The sequence below is a fragment of the Halictus rubicundus genome, chromosome 16 (genome assembly GCF_050948215.1).
Source record: "Halictus rubicundus isolate RS-2024b chromosome 16, iyHalRubi1_principal, whole genome shotgun sequence".
Taxonomy (NCBI): Eukaryota; Metazoa; Arthropoda; class Insecta; order Hymenoptera; family Halictidae; genus Halictus; species Halictus rubicundus.
Window position 1 is genome coordinate 5,860,265 of NC_135164.1, and position 16,260 is coordinate 5,876,524.

At 41.3% G+C, this 16,260-nt stretch overlaps 1 protein-coding gene and 1 long non-coding RNA gene across 2 annotated transcripts in view; one reads left to right on the forward strand and one right to left on the reverse strand.

Annotated features, from left to right (window-relative positions):
- Mesr6 (misexpression suppressor of ras 6) overlaps nucleotides 1-16,260 on the reverse strand; it is an 832,393-nt gene that overhangs the window by 56,158 nt on the left and 759,975 nt on the right. The window lies entirely within an intron of this gene.
- Nucleotides 5,695-16,260, forward strand: part of LOC143362366 (uncharacterized) — a 101,382-nt gene continuing 90,816 nt past the window's right edge. The window contains exon 1 of the long non-coding RNA XR_013083626.1: nucleotides 5,695-5,773. This is a non-coding gene — a long non-coding RNA (uncharacterized LOC143362366). The remainder of the gene's footprint in view (nucleotides 5,774-16,260) is intronic.

Consider the following 16,260-nt stretch of genomic DNA (forward strand, 5'->3'; position numbering starts at 1 on the left):
AGAATTTCTTTCTCAGTATGGTGATGTAATAGCACACTTAAAAGTAATTGACGGGAAATATACTTGAAATTCTATCACCTTTCGCGTACCTAAATGTTTCCTTCAGGAAAAAAATTGTATAATGGCTATAGATAAGAATAATCGAAAAATGGTAAAAGTACATCTTTTTCAATTTAGTTATACACAGTGGCACGCTTATTTAAAGTAAATCTACTTGAGATTCTACTCCGTTTGCTAACACACTTACTTTTTCGCATAAAATATTCTTTTGAAGAAAAATTGATAAATTAGTTTGTATGCAGTTTACTTCGTCCAGGTGACATCGAGGCACGGATTGTTATGATAAATATTCCGAATGGACTTTATTTTGTGCATTCGTTTCAAACGGGAGGAATTGATGAACGTTACGGCCCTGGCGTAGCAACCCTTTCTTCCTTGGGCCCCGTCTGCTTCCTTGAAAATCATCGGCATAAATTATGTATGCAGGTAGCTGACATTGTGCGGCCGCTCACCTCAGCGGGGCCCGATGATAAATTATTGCACATTGAGAATTTCGGGGCTAACGAGGGTACGAAATTTGAATATCCTTCCGCGGGCTTTTCATTCTCACGATCGTCCCACCCTTGTCCCTCTTCTCTCGCTCTCTTTCCTTTCTCGCTTATACACTGACTCTCCTCTCTCGGCAACCCCTTATCATACGTTCTCTTACGCTCTCGCACAGCTACAAGCGCATCAATTCTGGTCTACCTGAGGCCACGCGAGCACAATGACTCTCTGATTTGATTTATCGAACAATTTCTCTCCTATGCGCGGACTCGCGTTTATCAAACGATTTTTTTTTTCTTTCACACCTCCCCCCTCCACCTCCCTCTGCACGCGCAGCGAGTGCAACGATGCGGCGAGGTTTTAACGGAGTCACGAAACTGGGACAAATTCGCGTGACCTTGGATCTTCGCCGGTATAACCTTGAACTTGCGGCGTCGAAGTTCCTTCTGTCAAACATCTATTTTGCATACAAATTTTTAAATATTGTACATATTTTCGGTCTGGAAACAGTGAAGATACAAGATTTGTTCTTTAGGATGTTAAATGAAATACTGTTCCTATGAAATATTGAAAAATCGAAATTATTTACTGTGCCACTTACCATAAAAGAAATAAGATTTATGTTGTGGAATATTACACGAACAAGTGAAAAAAAAAAATAGTAAAATATTGAGGGTATGTTAGTGTGCTATTTAATGCAAAAATACTAAAATACGTATGTTATATTCCAGAACCGTTTATCATATAAATATAAGATATATTTTGTAGAATATCAAATGAAATAATGACGGCGTACAATACTAAAATATCTAAATCGTGTTAGTTTTATCAAGTAATAAGATTTATGTTGTAGAATACAAAACGTATTAATGGCGTACAATGCAAAAACATGATGATTGTTTAGTGTGCTATTTGTCACAGAAAGGTTAGGTCGGTTTTCAAGAATCTAAAACAAAATATCGTTGCTATAAAGTACAAATAAATCAAGATTATATCAGCATGCTATCTGTCATGAAGTGAACAAACCATTGTTGCCATAAACTGCTAAAAACCCAAGACTATACCAACACATTGCTTATCACGAAGGTGTTCCCCGTGAAACAAACAGAAAATTGTCGGCGAAAAGAGCGTGGCATTTATGAGGCCAGCGATCCAATGATTACAGGATCGATCGAAACGCCCATCGGTGTAAACTACACCCTTATAAACAATCGTGAGTCGCGTGGTTGGTGGGGTTGTTCGTCATGATGGCTGCCGGCTCGGACCCAGTGCCCCTATCTCGGCCGAAAAAAAAAAAAATAATGAGCTTCCTGGTTCGGCCCCACCACTCGGCACGATTATATTTTTCTTTTTTGTTCGGCACGGGGCACCGGGATAGACTAGAAAGAGAAAGTCGAAAGAAAGGGAGCGGGAACCGTGGAGGAGAGAGAAGGAACGAGGAAGAACCCCACGCGAGTGATTTGCATACGCGGCCAGCCGGCTGCGCGAACCGAGTTAGTTCTATCGACGAGGGGTTAACTCGAGTCGTCTCTCCGCTTTAATCAAGTGCCGGTTTTCACCGTTGCGTTCTCCTTCTTCTCCTGCTCGTTTTGTGCGAAAACAATGAACAATCTTTTGTGAATTTTTCGGGACCACCGGCCGCCACCGGTTTCGCCACGAGTTTGGCCGAGACGCGCGAGTTTAGGGTTGCCCGGTGACTCGGAATCGCGAGTCGATGTTTGTTAGTTGGAAAACAGTAACGTGGACTATCCGCAATTTGTTCGTTGAAGTTCGTGTGAAATATTGCACGATTTGGAAATTTTATGGAAATAAATGTGGTACAGTTGTTCTGCAGAATGCGGTAACTTTTATTGTGGGTGGTGGAAAATTATGTTTTGAGATTCGATAGTTGTTTCGTTACTTCACTAGAATGGAAGGAATAATGTCTTGTGTATAGTAATCGTTAATGTTGTTAACGTTTCAGTAGAAAACAGATCCTCTTTTTTGCTGTTACTCTTTACTTCGATAATATCGTATATATTTTCTGAGAATATGATTGATCACAACATTACCCTTGATTGATCACTACGAAAGAGTAAATGAGATTGAAAACAGTAGAAGCATTAAACGAATTAATTAATACAGTCCCTTTTATTTTCTAACTATTTATTAACACTAGAACTACGAGACCTGTCGAAGTAACGGGCTCCAAATTAGTTAATACAAGATCATTGTGGTTCCAAGGCTGCATTTCAGAGGAATTATTCAATGAATTCATGTCTTACATATTATAATACGAATCGTTGAAATTCTGAATGCACTCTTGTGATTTTCATAAAGTATTATGAAATTTTTAGTGATCCGTAGATCCAGAGTTAATAGAATTTTATTAGTAGAATATTAATAAATATTATTACTAAAATTAATTGGATCGACATAGAAAATTCTTATTTTGTACAAAGATTGTCAGACCACCGATTGACACCTTATTTATTCATCGAGCGAACGTTCACTTTCCAGATTTGAAATGCAATTTCCAGCCGAGAAAAACAATTTAATTCGTTCGTTAAAACAAGGATACATCCGCTATACAATTGTTTAGAGGCTCTAACATTTCTGATGTCATTTTCTTGGCAAATTAGGTCACCACCTTCGAAGAAGGATCGTTCATAGCACATTCTTCGGAAATTATTGATCGGCGAAAACAACCACTTCGACTCACAAATTCGTGAAAGAAGGCACACGGTACTGCTCTGTCAACTACGAACAATTTCCACGACGAATTTCCATTTAATCCTCCTGCTACCTGATCGAGAAAGGAGTCCCGGCCGAATGAATTTTCATTAACGAAACAACGGTCACTTCACCTCGATTAATCGTCTTCCGGATTTCGAGTCACTGGAACGTCTCCCGTGAATCTCGAACACTCGAAACAGGGTTGTTTTTTTCGTGGAGGAGCCTGCACGCGAGATCGTGTCGGCACGAAAGCACTTAGCGACGTTTTATTAATTACTGATACGGGTTAAACGAGGGAGAATCTAGCCTGGATGGAGGCGAGAAGTGGCGGCCATTTTGACGCCTGCGTGGACGGCCGACAGAACGCTTTTCTGGGGCGTCGTGACACGGGGGCGGAAAGGGGTTGTGCTTTGCCGTGAGGGGGTGATACTCGAGGAACACACTGGGAAAAGCTGAAAGGCGTCGTTATTTTTTCAGATTTTCATCCCTTGATCTCTCGCGTAACTATTTGCCCTTAGATCCTGCCCAAAATCGCACCCTTCGATCCAATATCACCGAAAACCAATCAATTTTCTCCATCAGATTCAGATCATTCCACCGGTCAGAATCAAACGATTTTAACAATGTGCAGTGGAGAATAACACAAAAATTGCTCACCTTAAAATTCAATCAATACTTAACCCTTATATCCGAGTAAAAATTTTTTGTCATCCACTGGCTGTCGTACAATAATTTTATAATGCACTCGTGGTACTGTAGACTCCCGTATAACGCGATCAAAAAATTGTTTACGGAGGCTACATATATATGCGTCTCCTGTGGCAGCAAGTGTACAATCGTTTTAAACAATTGCACGTCTACTGCACATTTTCTACCACACATTTTGAATCCCCATTCTACAATTTTTATGCCATATTTTTTCCAGTGAATTAAAATAAAGTTAGACAACCAGAAGCTAGTTAACATAAAATTTAATTGAAGGAATTAAAGGCATGTGAAACGAACTCTGTGTCGGGCCAGAGTGTTGGAAGAAATTGTGCGTGACTTCGGTTGCAATAAATAATATACTGGCGGGACAAAAATGCAAGTAATTATGGGATTCGTGTCCAACTGATCAGTCAAACAGTCGGGAACAGCTACTCCAGGTACCACGGAGGGAAAACAGGGAACGTTTCGAGTTTTCTGCCGGTAATAAGACGACGACGACGACGACGACGACGACGACGACGACGAAAACAAGAATATTTTTCCTTCGAATTTGATTGGCGCTTCGAGAGGCTCCCGCATACTCCCGAATAGGTTGGTGCGCGCATGTAAATATTATATTATACAATCCGTACATGCACGCCTCTATTCGACTACGCAGATATATGTATATATAGGCAGATGGGACGCAGACGCCGGCGTCGCGACGTTCGACGGTACAGTTCCCGTCGGACGGTCCTTCGAGATGGCAGGATCCACTCTCAGTCCTTCCTACGCCTCCGCTCTGACATATCGTCCTTCCCTCTTCACAACCTCCTACAAGAGTCGCGAGTCTAAGTGTCCACAACTTTCGCCTCGATGAATTACACCTTACCGATTCTATCGAACAGTACACGAAAACGAAAGAGTGAAGTGACGTTTCGATTTTCATTCTTCGAAAAGCTAGCCAATCGAAAAGCCTCTCTCATTTGAACCGTGTGTCCGAATGATTACAACTTTTTATTGCAACATCTGAGAATTTATAGGACCCGTAGAGTTTTAAATACAATTGCGTTGCGTTGACAGTGAAGTTCGGTGACGGCTACTTTCTTCTTTGATTAATTGTCCAACCCTCTGCGTGACTTTCGAGTCGTATATTTCCTATTTGTCTTTTGCAAGTTTAGTAAATATTCCTCCACCACTTTGAAGCCAAAGAATTTCTACGGTACAATTTTTCTATTTTTGTTCAAGAATTCTGGAACTCGCGAGAGGGTAGGTTTCTTTTTGCTAGGATGTTAGAGTAGCGTTTGAGTCTATTGTCTTCGGGTACTGCAGATGTGTTGTATAATTTGTGAGGGGATGGTAGAGTAGTGTCGCGGCAGATTCTTGACACAGATATTTCGGGGAGACGAACTGTCTCCAAGGGCAGCCAACAGCTGATTGTTTCCCTCTCGCGATGCGTCGACCGCCCCCGTCTCGAATTAATTACGTCACCGCCACCTCTCCACGAGCCACCCTCTCTCCGCTCTTAATCACCGTACATCCCCACCCTCACCCAGTGCCTTCTCATTCATTTTCACTTTCACCGACGACGCGTTTCCCCCGCGCTTTCGCCGTTATTTACACCCCTTTCCTCCTCTTCTCTCTCTCTCTCTCTCTCTCTCTCTCTTCCGCTTTCTCTCATTCCCTCTGTGCACGTGAAAATCAACGCGGTCACTCGGCTTCTGAAACGAAATCCGACCTGGCTATCGATCATTTTCGACCTTCGTTTCTACCCGGTTCGCGATCGAGATCGGCGAGGGAGATCGGCGATCGAAGATCATCGACGGTGAGTACTTCGAACAATTCTAACTATTCTGTACCAATGTCATGAAAATCATTGTTTTCTGAATTGAAGCTGTATGTTTGTGGAATTTTTATGACGATTTATTGGATATTAAAAATGTATTATTGAAACTGTGCTCCCATTTCTGACATGTATAATGTACTTTTTATGGTGCATACCGAATTATAATGATGCGGAGAACACGACGGATTATTGTTAATAGAAATAAGCCAATAGTTTGTCACTATTTCAGGTCGAATCGAATCTAAGACAGAAAAAATTTTAAAATAATGTTTAAGAGCTCCAACATATTTTTTATTAACTATTCAGAGTTACATTCAAACTTCTCTGCTCTCGTATCAAATATAGCAGATTTCATTATCATTTCCGACATTTCCAGATTCGAAGGGAACAGAGAAAACTTTGGAACAATGTTCGAATATGTTTAACACGTTAGCTGCCCGTAAAGTCCATTATTCTATTCTTTTCATTACCTGTTCTGAATTAAAAATGAATTTTTCTGCTTTCGTATCAAACATGGCAAATTTTACCATTATTTCTGGCATTTCTAATATGTATATAAAATATTATCGAGATTAATCTGGATTAAAAAATTGTTTTCTCTGTTCATATATCGTGTACAGTAAATTTTATGATTTAATCATTACTTTTGATGGTTCTAGTATGTTTTATTAGAATTGATCCAGATTAGAAAATTAATTTTTCTGTTCACGTATCACGTACATCAAATTTTACCATTTCTGATGCTTCTAGTGTGTTTTATTCGGACTATTTCCTATAAGAAAATTAATGTATTTGTTGATCTTCTGAGGAAAAGCGGGCAAAATCAAAAGGGCAGCTACGAACCTCTGTTTTTTCAGTTTCTGCTCCGTAAAGCGAATTACGTTGGTTTTGCTGGATTTTCATGGTAGCCGGGCTCGGCAGTGAACGTGTTAAGGAGCCACGATTAAATAAGATTGCGAGGAAGCGACGTTTAAAGTCGACGTTGGTCGCCCGCTCGCCGAGTATCGGAGTATTGCCGACGTTCATGAGACTTTCACCGGGCTAAACGGTTATACTTTTGCGCGAGTAATAAATACGATTTTCTCGGGGGCGGAGCGAAAAGAGCGAGGAATTGATAAACGTATTATGGTCGGGCCGGAGCGGGAATGGAATCTTTAATTCCGAAACTGAAATATTCGAGGGGAGCGGCGCCGGAGGACGTTGACAGTCGCGATGTAGATCGTTCACTTTGACAGTCACTTTCAGTCTCCTTGCAATCGCCTGAGAAATTAATTTCGTCAACCCTCTCAATTGCTCCACAAACGTTTATGCGTTTACAGTATGCTTAGATCGAAACAAATATGAACAAAAATTAATTTTTATCCTCCCCCTACCATCGAGAATCTCTTGAACAGTGACACAAATATTTTCCGAATTTAGATTGCACGAAATAATTTTTAAATGCGAATATTTGCATAAAGATCCTACATTGCGAATATTTATGCATCTGTACCATGCGTAAATTTAAACGTATATTGATAAAAATTAATTTTCATCTTCTTCCTACTACGAAGAACATCTTAAGCAGCGATACAAATTTTTTTCCGAATTTGGATTGCACGAAATAATTTTTAAATGCGAATATTTGCATAATGATTCCCCATTGCGAATATTTATGCATCTGTACCATGCGCAAATTTCAACGTATATTAATAAAAATTAATTTTCATCTTCTTCCTACTACGAAGAACATCTTAAGCAGCGATACAAATTTTCTTCCGAATTTGGATTGCACAAAATAATATTTAAAATATGAATATTTGCACGAAGAAGTGTTTCGGAAATATCGTAGAAATATTTGTTGTCGATTTGCGCGCAGAGAGCACTTATTAATTAACAAGATCGGCGAGACGTACTTACTGAATTAAAAATTTTAACTAAAGGTTCAACGAAATAGTCACTTTGTTCGAATTGAGCGATGATTCGAGTTGTGGTTTTTCTTTAGAGTAGATTGGCGGCACGATAAAGTATTCGAATGAGCGGTCTCTAGTTACTATAGTCGCGAGGGTAGGTATCTACGTTTCCGTGTTCTCACTTTCGCTGGCACTTTCGGTCGTTCTGCATCGAGATTACGTGTTAAACTGACACGTTTCCGATGACAGGAATCCGCGAGGCCGTTTTGTCGACTGTTGGGGACAGAAGGTGGGGAGGAAGACACCGGTTGCACTCATCAAACCCCCCCTCTCTCGACCTTCTTTAACCCTTTCGCCCCCTCCAGTTTCCGACGCACGTTCTGCATGTGTTACGGAACGGTCGGGAAACATTGCTTCTTCTTTTTTCGAAATTACAGATGGTGCTCCTCGGTCTAGAAACTAGGCTTAGGCACCTTATCCGACATTTTCTAATACTCTCCTTGGACAAATATTCTCTGAACTGTAACAATCTTCGTTAAACTATTTCATTTGTGCACGACGGGTTAATTCGTCGGTCGATCAGTAGCTTCTCATGTTCTTCTCAATTAAACGAGCAACTCTTTTAGTTCATTGTGCTGGGCTATGTTGATTACGGTGAAATTTTTGTTACCTCAAGTTTACTTCGTCTTTGTGTCTTTGTAAACCCAGTTAACAACTGAAACTGGAAGCTTTCTACAACTTTTTAAATTATTCCCTTTTTGAAAACTCAATAGAATCTTATTGTCCATAAAAATCCGCAGCCTGGCATCGTGATCGCGCTGGATGATTGTGGAAGAGTCCTCAATTGTAGAAACTGATGATGTCTATATTAATTGATTAACAGAACTGTTATTTTAAAATGCGAAAGCTTCATTTTCAAGTCGTGCAGGAACTTTTCGCCGCGTGCAACAGAGGACGAAATGCAACGCGCGTTCCACGTAACAGGCATAAAACATAGGTGACAAAAGGCGGTATGAACAAAGACCGGCAGAAAGAGGAAGCGTCAGGGAAAGAGCGTCGTATCAGCGGGTCATTAAACACAGATAGGGTCAGCCCACTGCATATGTCGCGGCTCGAAGTCTCTCTGCCGTTGGATGCCAGCCCGGCTACTTAGTTATCGTGTATGCAAAGCCGGCCCAGGTAGAAGAAGAGTCGCTCTGATTATTTATGTGCCCTGCGCCCTCCCCCCGTTCTCTCCAACCCTTCCGTTTCGCGGGTAGGGTGACAAGGGAAACAGGGTTCCTGCCAGCCGTTTGCTTTTTATAGATAGTAAAAAATATTATAATCTATGCTCCGATGGAAAAGAAAAATATAATTCATTATTCGACCCGGCGTACAATGGGACACGACAACGGGGTGCCCCGCAGGGTGAATCCCGCCCGCCTTCCGGCAAGGAAAAAGGGTTCAAGGGAGGCGAAAGGGTGATCCGAAGAAAGAAACATTCACGGTGGATTCAAGGAACCGAGAGATATTTATTTTTACACACGGTGTTTCAAAGAGCAGTGACTCTAAACATTCGAAAAAGAAAAACAACGTTAATAGTCTATCCCGTTGTCATTATAAAATTTTAATCTGATTTCCTGAACCTGCCAAATTAAGGGGGGTTTAAGTCACCCCTTTGCTAGTTACGACGAATTTTCCAAATTCTAGGTACGGTACCTACGAATTTTTATCTTCACTTTGAGAATTTTGGAGATAATGCTTCGAATTCGAAGATTAAAATTTGGGTTAGGTACGAAATAGTAAGTCAGCTACCAGAGAATTAAATTAGGTGTTTCGTGTACTAATTTTCGCCATGAATGCATAAAATCGTGCAAAAGTTAACATCTGCAGTTTCTCGTCCAAAAGGTAAATGACTCGACGTTGTCGGGGGATGATTGTTCGGCGGGCGAGCGTGTTAAAAATGCGAAAAACTTTTCAAAGGTCGAGAGGAGACTTCTATGAATCATTCACAGCTCGCGAAACGCGCAGAGCACTGCGGTCCAACAAATCAAACGTCGGCGCCGCGCAACAAAACTACATTCATCTATCAGAGAGGCGAAGGAGGATAAAGGGAGAGGAGAGATCTGATTTTCTTTTTTTTTTTTCGTTGCTCTTCCCCTCTCTCCCGGTAAACGGGCACTTTGGCTTGTATCCCGTTTCACACATGGTGCCGCGGAACCCCTTTTGCCGGCATTTCGGTCTCCGTCTGTGGCAGGTCGGAGTAATGTTTTAGATCTTATCCCCGAAATTATACGTCTGTCTGGCTGTCTGCTTCTACTCCGGACCCTCAGGACGTTGGCACGCGGTATCAAACGCTAATCGCATGCCACGTCTTTCTTCCTCCGGCTCTCGCTATCTCTTTATTCGGTCTCCTCCTTTTCTTCCTGTCTGGCCCTGTTTCACGTCCTTTTCCCTTCCGTTCTCTATCCCGCAGGATAACGGAACGACACCTCTAACCAAGCCTCTCGCGATGGAGGACAGGGACCTGGACATCCTCTTCGAGGGATTTCGAACGTCCCCGATTCGTTTTCCAAGTCCTCCCACTCCTCAGACTTCTACAATTTTATTCCAGATTTATCTGTACCTTGACGTTTTGTTGAATTTTAACTGGCTGTATTTTGCATCTATACGCGTTCACAGGAAAGTCTTTAGAAATTCATATTCAGATTTGTATGTGTTCACCTATCAATTCCATTTAATCGTACAATTTTTAATTCGTTGATCAGTGCTGTTTGGTATTTTAAAAATAATTTTTTAATAAATGAAAAGAAATATATAGATAATTCCATGCAAGGAAATGTATTTCATCGTTCCATGTGGAAAAAGAATTTTAACATGAATTTTATCAGAGAAAGTTTTATCATTCTTTGATAATTTTACAGGAAAGAGAATAATATATTAACGTTCCTAAATTTTCTTAATCGTCCTACTATTTTTAACTTATTCATTTCTGTCTGATACAGCATAATCATTAACAGTCTTCAGTCAACAGGAGCCAAAGAGAACTTTCTTTCTTAAGTAATTTCAATGAGTTGATAATAATCTACAAACATTTTTGCATTCTTTCAATCTTACCATTTTAAATTACGTTTCACAGTTCTGTCATAATGTTTCGGCAGTCGAGTCTGAGTTTAATTTGAGATTTTCAGTCGAAAGTGTACAGGGAGTTTTTAGTTGAATTTTACCGTGACGCGTGGTTTCGTTTCGTTTGGAAAGTTAATGGGTATTACGAGACGGCGTTTAACGATGACGAAATGAGCCGCGCACGCGCTGCATCGCGCAGGACCCAACTCACCCCTAACGCGAGATCTACGTTATTATGCAACAAGTTGCTCTACTCACCCCCTTTCTCTATCTGGTCTCCAGTCGCCGGTAGTTATTAAGGGCGTCGTTCTCATTGGGCCACATTCCAGCGAAATGCAACGGTATCTTACGGTCGCCCTTAAAGACGATGCTAGGTTATTTATGACTCTGCACCTTGCATCGATTATTAACACTTCTGTCCCTGTACTTTTAACGCTCGTATCAGTCTAATAGTATTTTATAAAATTCATTCGTGGTTAGATATGATATATTATTCAATTATGAAAGATCAAACGAAAGTGTATCAGTGAGCAATCGGAACGATTTTTCGAAACCCATTTTCGTTGCAGAAAAATAGTTAAAAATCGTTACGGAAAACTTGCTTCCTTCGTGAATTGTAGCAGACAGAAGCCAGATAAAAATTTCTTATTTTCTTTAATAATTCTAGCGAGTTGAAAATAGTATAAATTCCCTTAATCTTTCCACTTTTAATAATTTCACCTCCTCATTTTTATTATAAATTCATAAGCACTGCATTTATTGGTTATTCTTCGAAGCGAAATTTCGAGAAATATCATTTGCGACAAAAATGAGTAGCTGTAATTTGAAACAGAACGATACAGAAATCGATGCAAAAATTACTGAAGGTAGAAAGACAATTTTTATTTAGCGTGAATTTGAGCAGTACAATTACGAAGAATAACACCGTAGAAAAACCGTTTCGTTCGCCGAGCCGAGCATTCTCCGGCAACTCGAAATCGCACGGTCGATTAAAAGAGGAGAAAAGGGTATTCGGTGATTTATGGGAGATCGGCGCTGTTGCGTTTAACCCTTTCGAAGGTCAGGGTGCATCCTCGAGGACCGGGGGGTAATCGTAGGCATTTTACGGGCCTTTTAGAATCGGGGCCTCTCTTCCCGGCGCGATATTACGATACTTCGTGATGCTCGAGGACAACGCGACGCGCGTGTAACCTGGCAATAAATCCTGATTATCGGTGTCCTTCTTCCCGATTCTTTTATTCGACTCCGCCGTGTCCATATGCAGATACGCATGCGTTATATAGACCGTGAAAATGTGGGGAGAAAAATGCAGGCTGCCGTGCACCGTGAAGCAACAGAATGCTTCGGTGTAAATTCCGGTTTTTTTCGACGCGTTTTCGATCCGTTTAAAATCTGGAGCAATCGGTGGCGAAATTTAAACATTATACAAGCCTTCAACCAAAGCACTTTTTTAAAAATCATTGATTAAACGCACTGCAAGGACGGGACTCTGGAATAATGAAATTTTTGTGCAATACTTACATTAGAATTATATTTAGTCTCGTTAATACTGGTTTCTAAATTCAACAACTAGTTTTACGACATCTGCTACGATTTTTTTATTTAAAAGAAAACCGACCGAGCTTCTTTCATAACTACAGAACAATTTACATATTAACACATATCCAATCACTCAAATTCTTCGCTATATCGCCAATCAACGGCGACCAAATGATTAATATTAGTCGTACGAGTGATTTATGTCTCCCAGTAAATATTTGACTCCAATTTCTTTAAACCGAGAAATTGAAAAATATATTAGAAAATATGAGAAAGAACAGAGAAAAAATGTCGGTAGAATATGCGTTAAAAAAATTGTCAATTGTTAAGCGTTCAGTCTTAAAAGACTGCTAGGCAGTATTTAGCAGGGGAAATATTAAATTATGGCATCCTGGCATTGTCAGCATAGCAGAGGTGGTCGTTACAGTTGTTCGCGATCCAGAACGAGAGTTCCGGCTGGATCATTCACGCGTTAATGATCGGCACCGCGTATTTTGCCGAAATAAGAATGAATGGTGCCCGTGTCGACTCTGTATAACCGAATACATCGCAGCGGTTCTTTGTGTCTTTTTACACGCATAAGCCTGGTGCGAGCGTATATATATATATATATACATGCATACACGTATATAGATATATGTATATATATAACATACGTTGTTCAATTTCACGACGTCTCGCTTCAATTCAGCCGACGGATTTTCCACCATTACTCCGGCGTATTCCTCCTCTTTTTGCCGTTCTCTGCCTACACCCTCGCCCACCCTCGCCCACCCCCGCAGTCAGCCCGTTTCACCCTTCGCCGGCCTCAGGGACAGCACACCACTTTGTGCTCGAAGACAAATTGGAAATATCTTCTCGCGAAATATAGCCGAGGTATCGGCTTCGACTTGCCGAAATATATGGGGCGACGACGGTACATCCGGTCCTACCCGCTCGTTATTAAATATCCGTGGTACCTGCGCCTCTGCGCTGCCATAAGCACCAGTCCTTCATACGTAATCCGTCTCCAAATAGAAAGAAAACCAGGCAGGATAGACAACGTCTTTTGTTACGTACAAACATGTACGTCAGCGAGTCAAAACAGAAGGTGCATTCGCCTGGAAATTTTTCCGATAAATAACAATCCTTCAATAGCAAATGAAAGGCGATCACCACTTCGAAGATGCCAACCCAATTTTTATTTTGTACAAAAATTCCCAGTCTAATCGCAATACTTTTAACTTAAATTATATACTGCGTTGCATCCACGAGTTTGTCTAGATTTACAGTAATAATTCGAACCTTCGCCTGGAAATATTTGCGATAAGTAACAATCTTTCAATAGCAAATGAAAGGCGGTCACCATTTCGAAGATGCCAACACAATTTTTATTTTGTACAAAAATTCTTAGTCTAATCGCAGTACTTTTAACTTAAATTATATACTGTGTTGCATCCACGAGTTTGTCTAGATTTACAGTAATAATTCGAACCTTCGCCTGGAAATATTTGCGATAAGTAACAATCTTCCAATAGCAAATGAAAGGCGATCACCACTTCGAAGATGCCAACGCAATTTTTATTTTAAAAATTCCCAGTCTAAGCACTTTTAACTCAAATTATATAATGTGTTGCATCCACAAATCTGTCCAACTTTACATTAATAATTCATAGCTTCACTCTCCGATCCAACAGCCAAGGAAACAAATTAAATTCTAACTGTAATTAATTCTACTGTAATATTAAGTAATATTGCAGGAAAATTCCTAAAAATAAATTCGCTATCAAATTTTCGCTTGGAGGGGTTTGCTCAGCTCTCGGGATGATCAGGCACTTTTCCCAGCAACACTGAGTCAACTCAGGCACACAGTAACACCTGACGCCGTACTTCAGGAATCACCTTTGAATCGTGCGACCCCGATTTTCCCCGAAAAGTGTTCGTACAGCAGCACAAAAAGGAAACGCACCCTCCCTGTGTGAACACACGTTGACCCACGACCCCTGGCTACCTGCTGACGGATGCTGCGGATACAAACATTTCTACGGTGATTCCTGCACAGCCCCTCGGGACCTTTTACACGGCCACTGTTCTTTAATGCGGCATTATATTGGACGCGGGTTATTAATGGACGCTGCTACGAGGCTTCGCCGTTCGATCGATCGAACTGTCCTCCTGTCGTTTAATCCGTCAAATCGCAGCCTAAGCGGATCCGTCGACGACACCGCCTTTGAACGTGTCAACGAGAATAATATTCGGTATTTAATTATTCTTAAAAATGTCGTTTGCCGAGGGGTCGAGTTTTCGTTCGAATAAATCGGCAACGAAATATCGTACAACAAATTTCCTGCGCCCGTTCCAAAGGGGAGAGTTCGTCCTTTGAATCCAGGATACTGTGAGAAACAATCTTTAAATCTTGTAGAAACGTTCGAATTAATAAATTTGAGAAAAAGAACCACTTTAATATTCCCATCTATTTTTCAGCGCAATAGTATAGTCGAAAAAATATAATTCAGGAGAATGTACAGATTCTACCCTTTAACACGAGCTAAGGTAGACTGTCCTCTAATTTTTTTGTACAACGTTTCACCAGGTTGACCATCAACAATATTCAAATATAATTTTTATAGCGATTACATTTTACGGAAAGAGCAATCAGGGGTTGTAAAAATAGAGATTTTGAGCGCTGAGACGAGCTCAATTATTTTACCATATTTCAATACAATAAAAAAATTAAAAGAAACAGAAATAGTGATTCCATCCTTCAGATTTCCAGCCGATTGTGTCCGCAAATTTGACACAGGTTGATTAAAAAATGTTTCGGAGATCCAGTGACGCTGTAATTTTGATCGTTGATATTTCCTCGAAGAGAGTGGCAACGGCAAGGGAAATATTCAGGCGCGGCGGTTTCGAGCGGTTAGAACAGTCGTCGGCACGCAGGTATTTCTCTCAGGTAGAGACCGAGGACTACCCCAAAGGTTGCGCAACCCCTAGACAAGCCCGACCGGCCCGGGACAAGAGCGTCCGGGCCGAGAGAAGAGGATGAGAAAGCTACCTACTGAACTGTCGCGGCACAATGACACCAAATAGGCGGTTGATTGCACAATGCGTCGATGTTTATCGACCAACATCGATACCGTGCCTCTCTTCCGCGCGCATCCGTGCCCCCCTTCCCCCCGAGTTGCGAGAGTGTGTGTGTGTGTACGCGCCGAGAGTCAACAGCCGAATGTTACACCCAATTTAAGACAGCCAATGCGGAAGCGTTTGATGCGCATTAGAAAGCGAGAGAGCAGAACCGCCCTTTCGAGCATTTCACTCGAACGTCCACCCGGTAACCGATCGGCTCTGTCACCTTTCGATCGTCCTCCGATCGAGGGGACAGCGACCGATAACCCGGAGAACCTCAAGTGGATCATCCATTGTCGGGATCGCAGATAGCGAAATCGACGCAGGTTGTTTTCCTGGAAAGCGTATCGCACGGTTTTTGGGAGACTGCATAATGCTAGACGATTCGAAACGTTTGTGTCCGATTCTATACAGTGAATTCTCGATACATGTCAACGACACCGGTCTTGCCAGCGTCATGTATCGTCCAGGAGACATACCCGAGTTATGTTTACACTCCTCGGCGTCGGAGGTCTCTCGAGTCAGCCCGCGGTAGTGGGGATAATCCCGCGACGTTTATCACCCAGACCTTGGCGACATATATAGAGAAAGCACTGTAGTTTAAAATAACAGATTTATTAACCCTCAAGTACTGTAACCGTTTGAAACTATTATAGAGGGTCCCTCGGACGCCTCGCGAAAAGCAAATGAATTTTACAAATAACTGGATAAACGAGTTTTAACATTCGGCTCTAACGTTGCCACAAGCAAATACCTCGTAGGACTATAGAGAGTATTTCGAGGTGACAGTACAAAAAAATCATGTCAGGAATATCTTGAACGGAG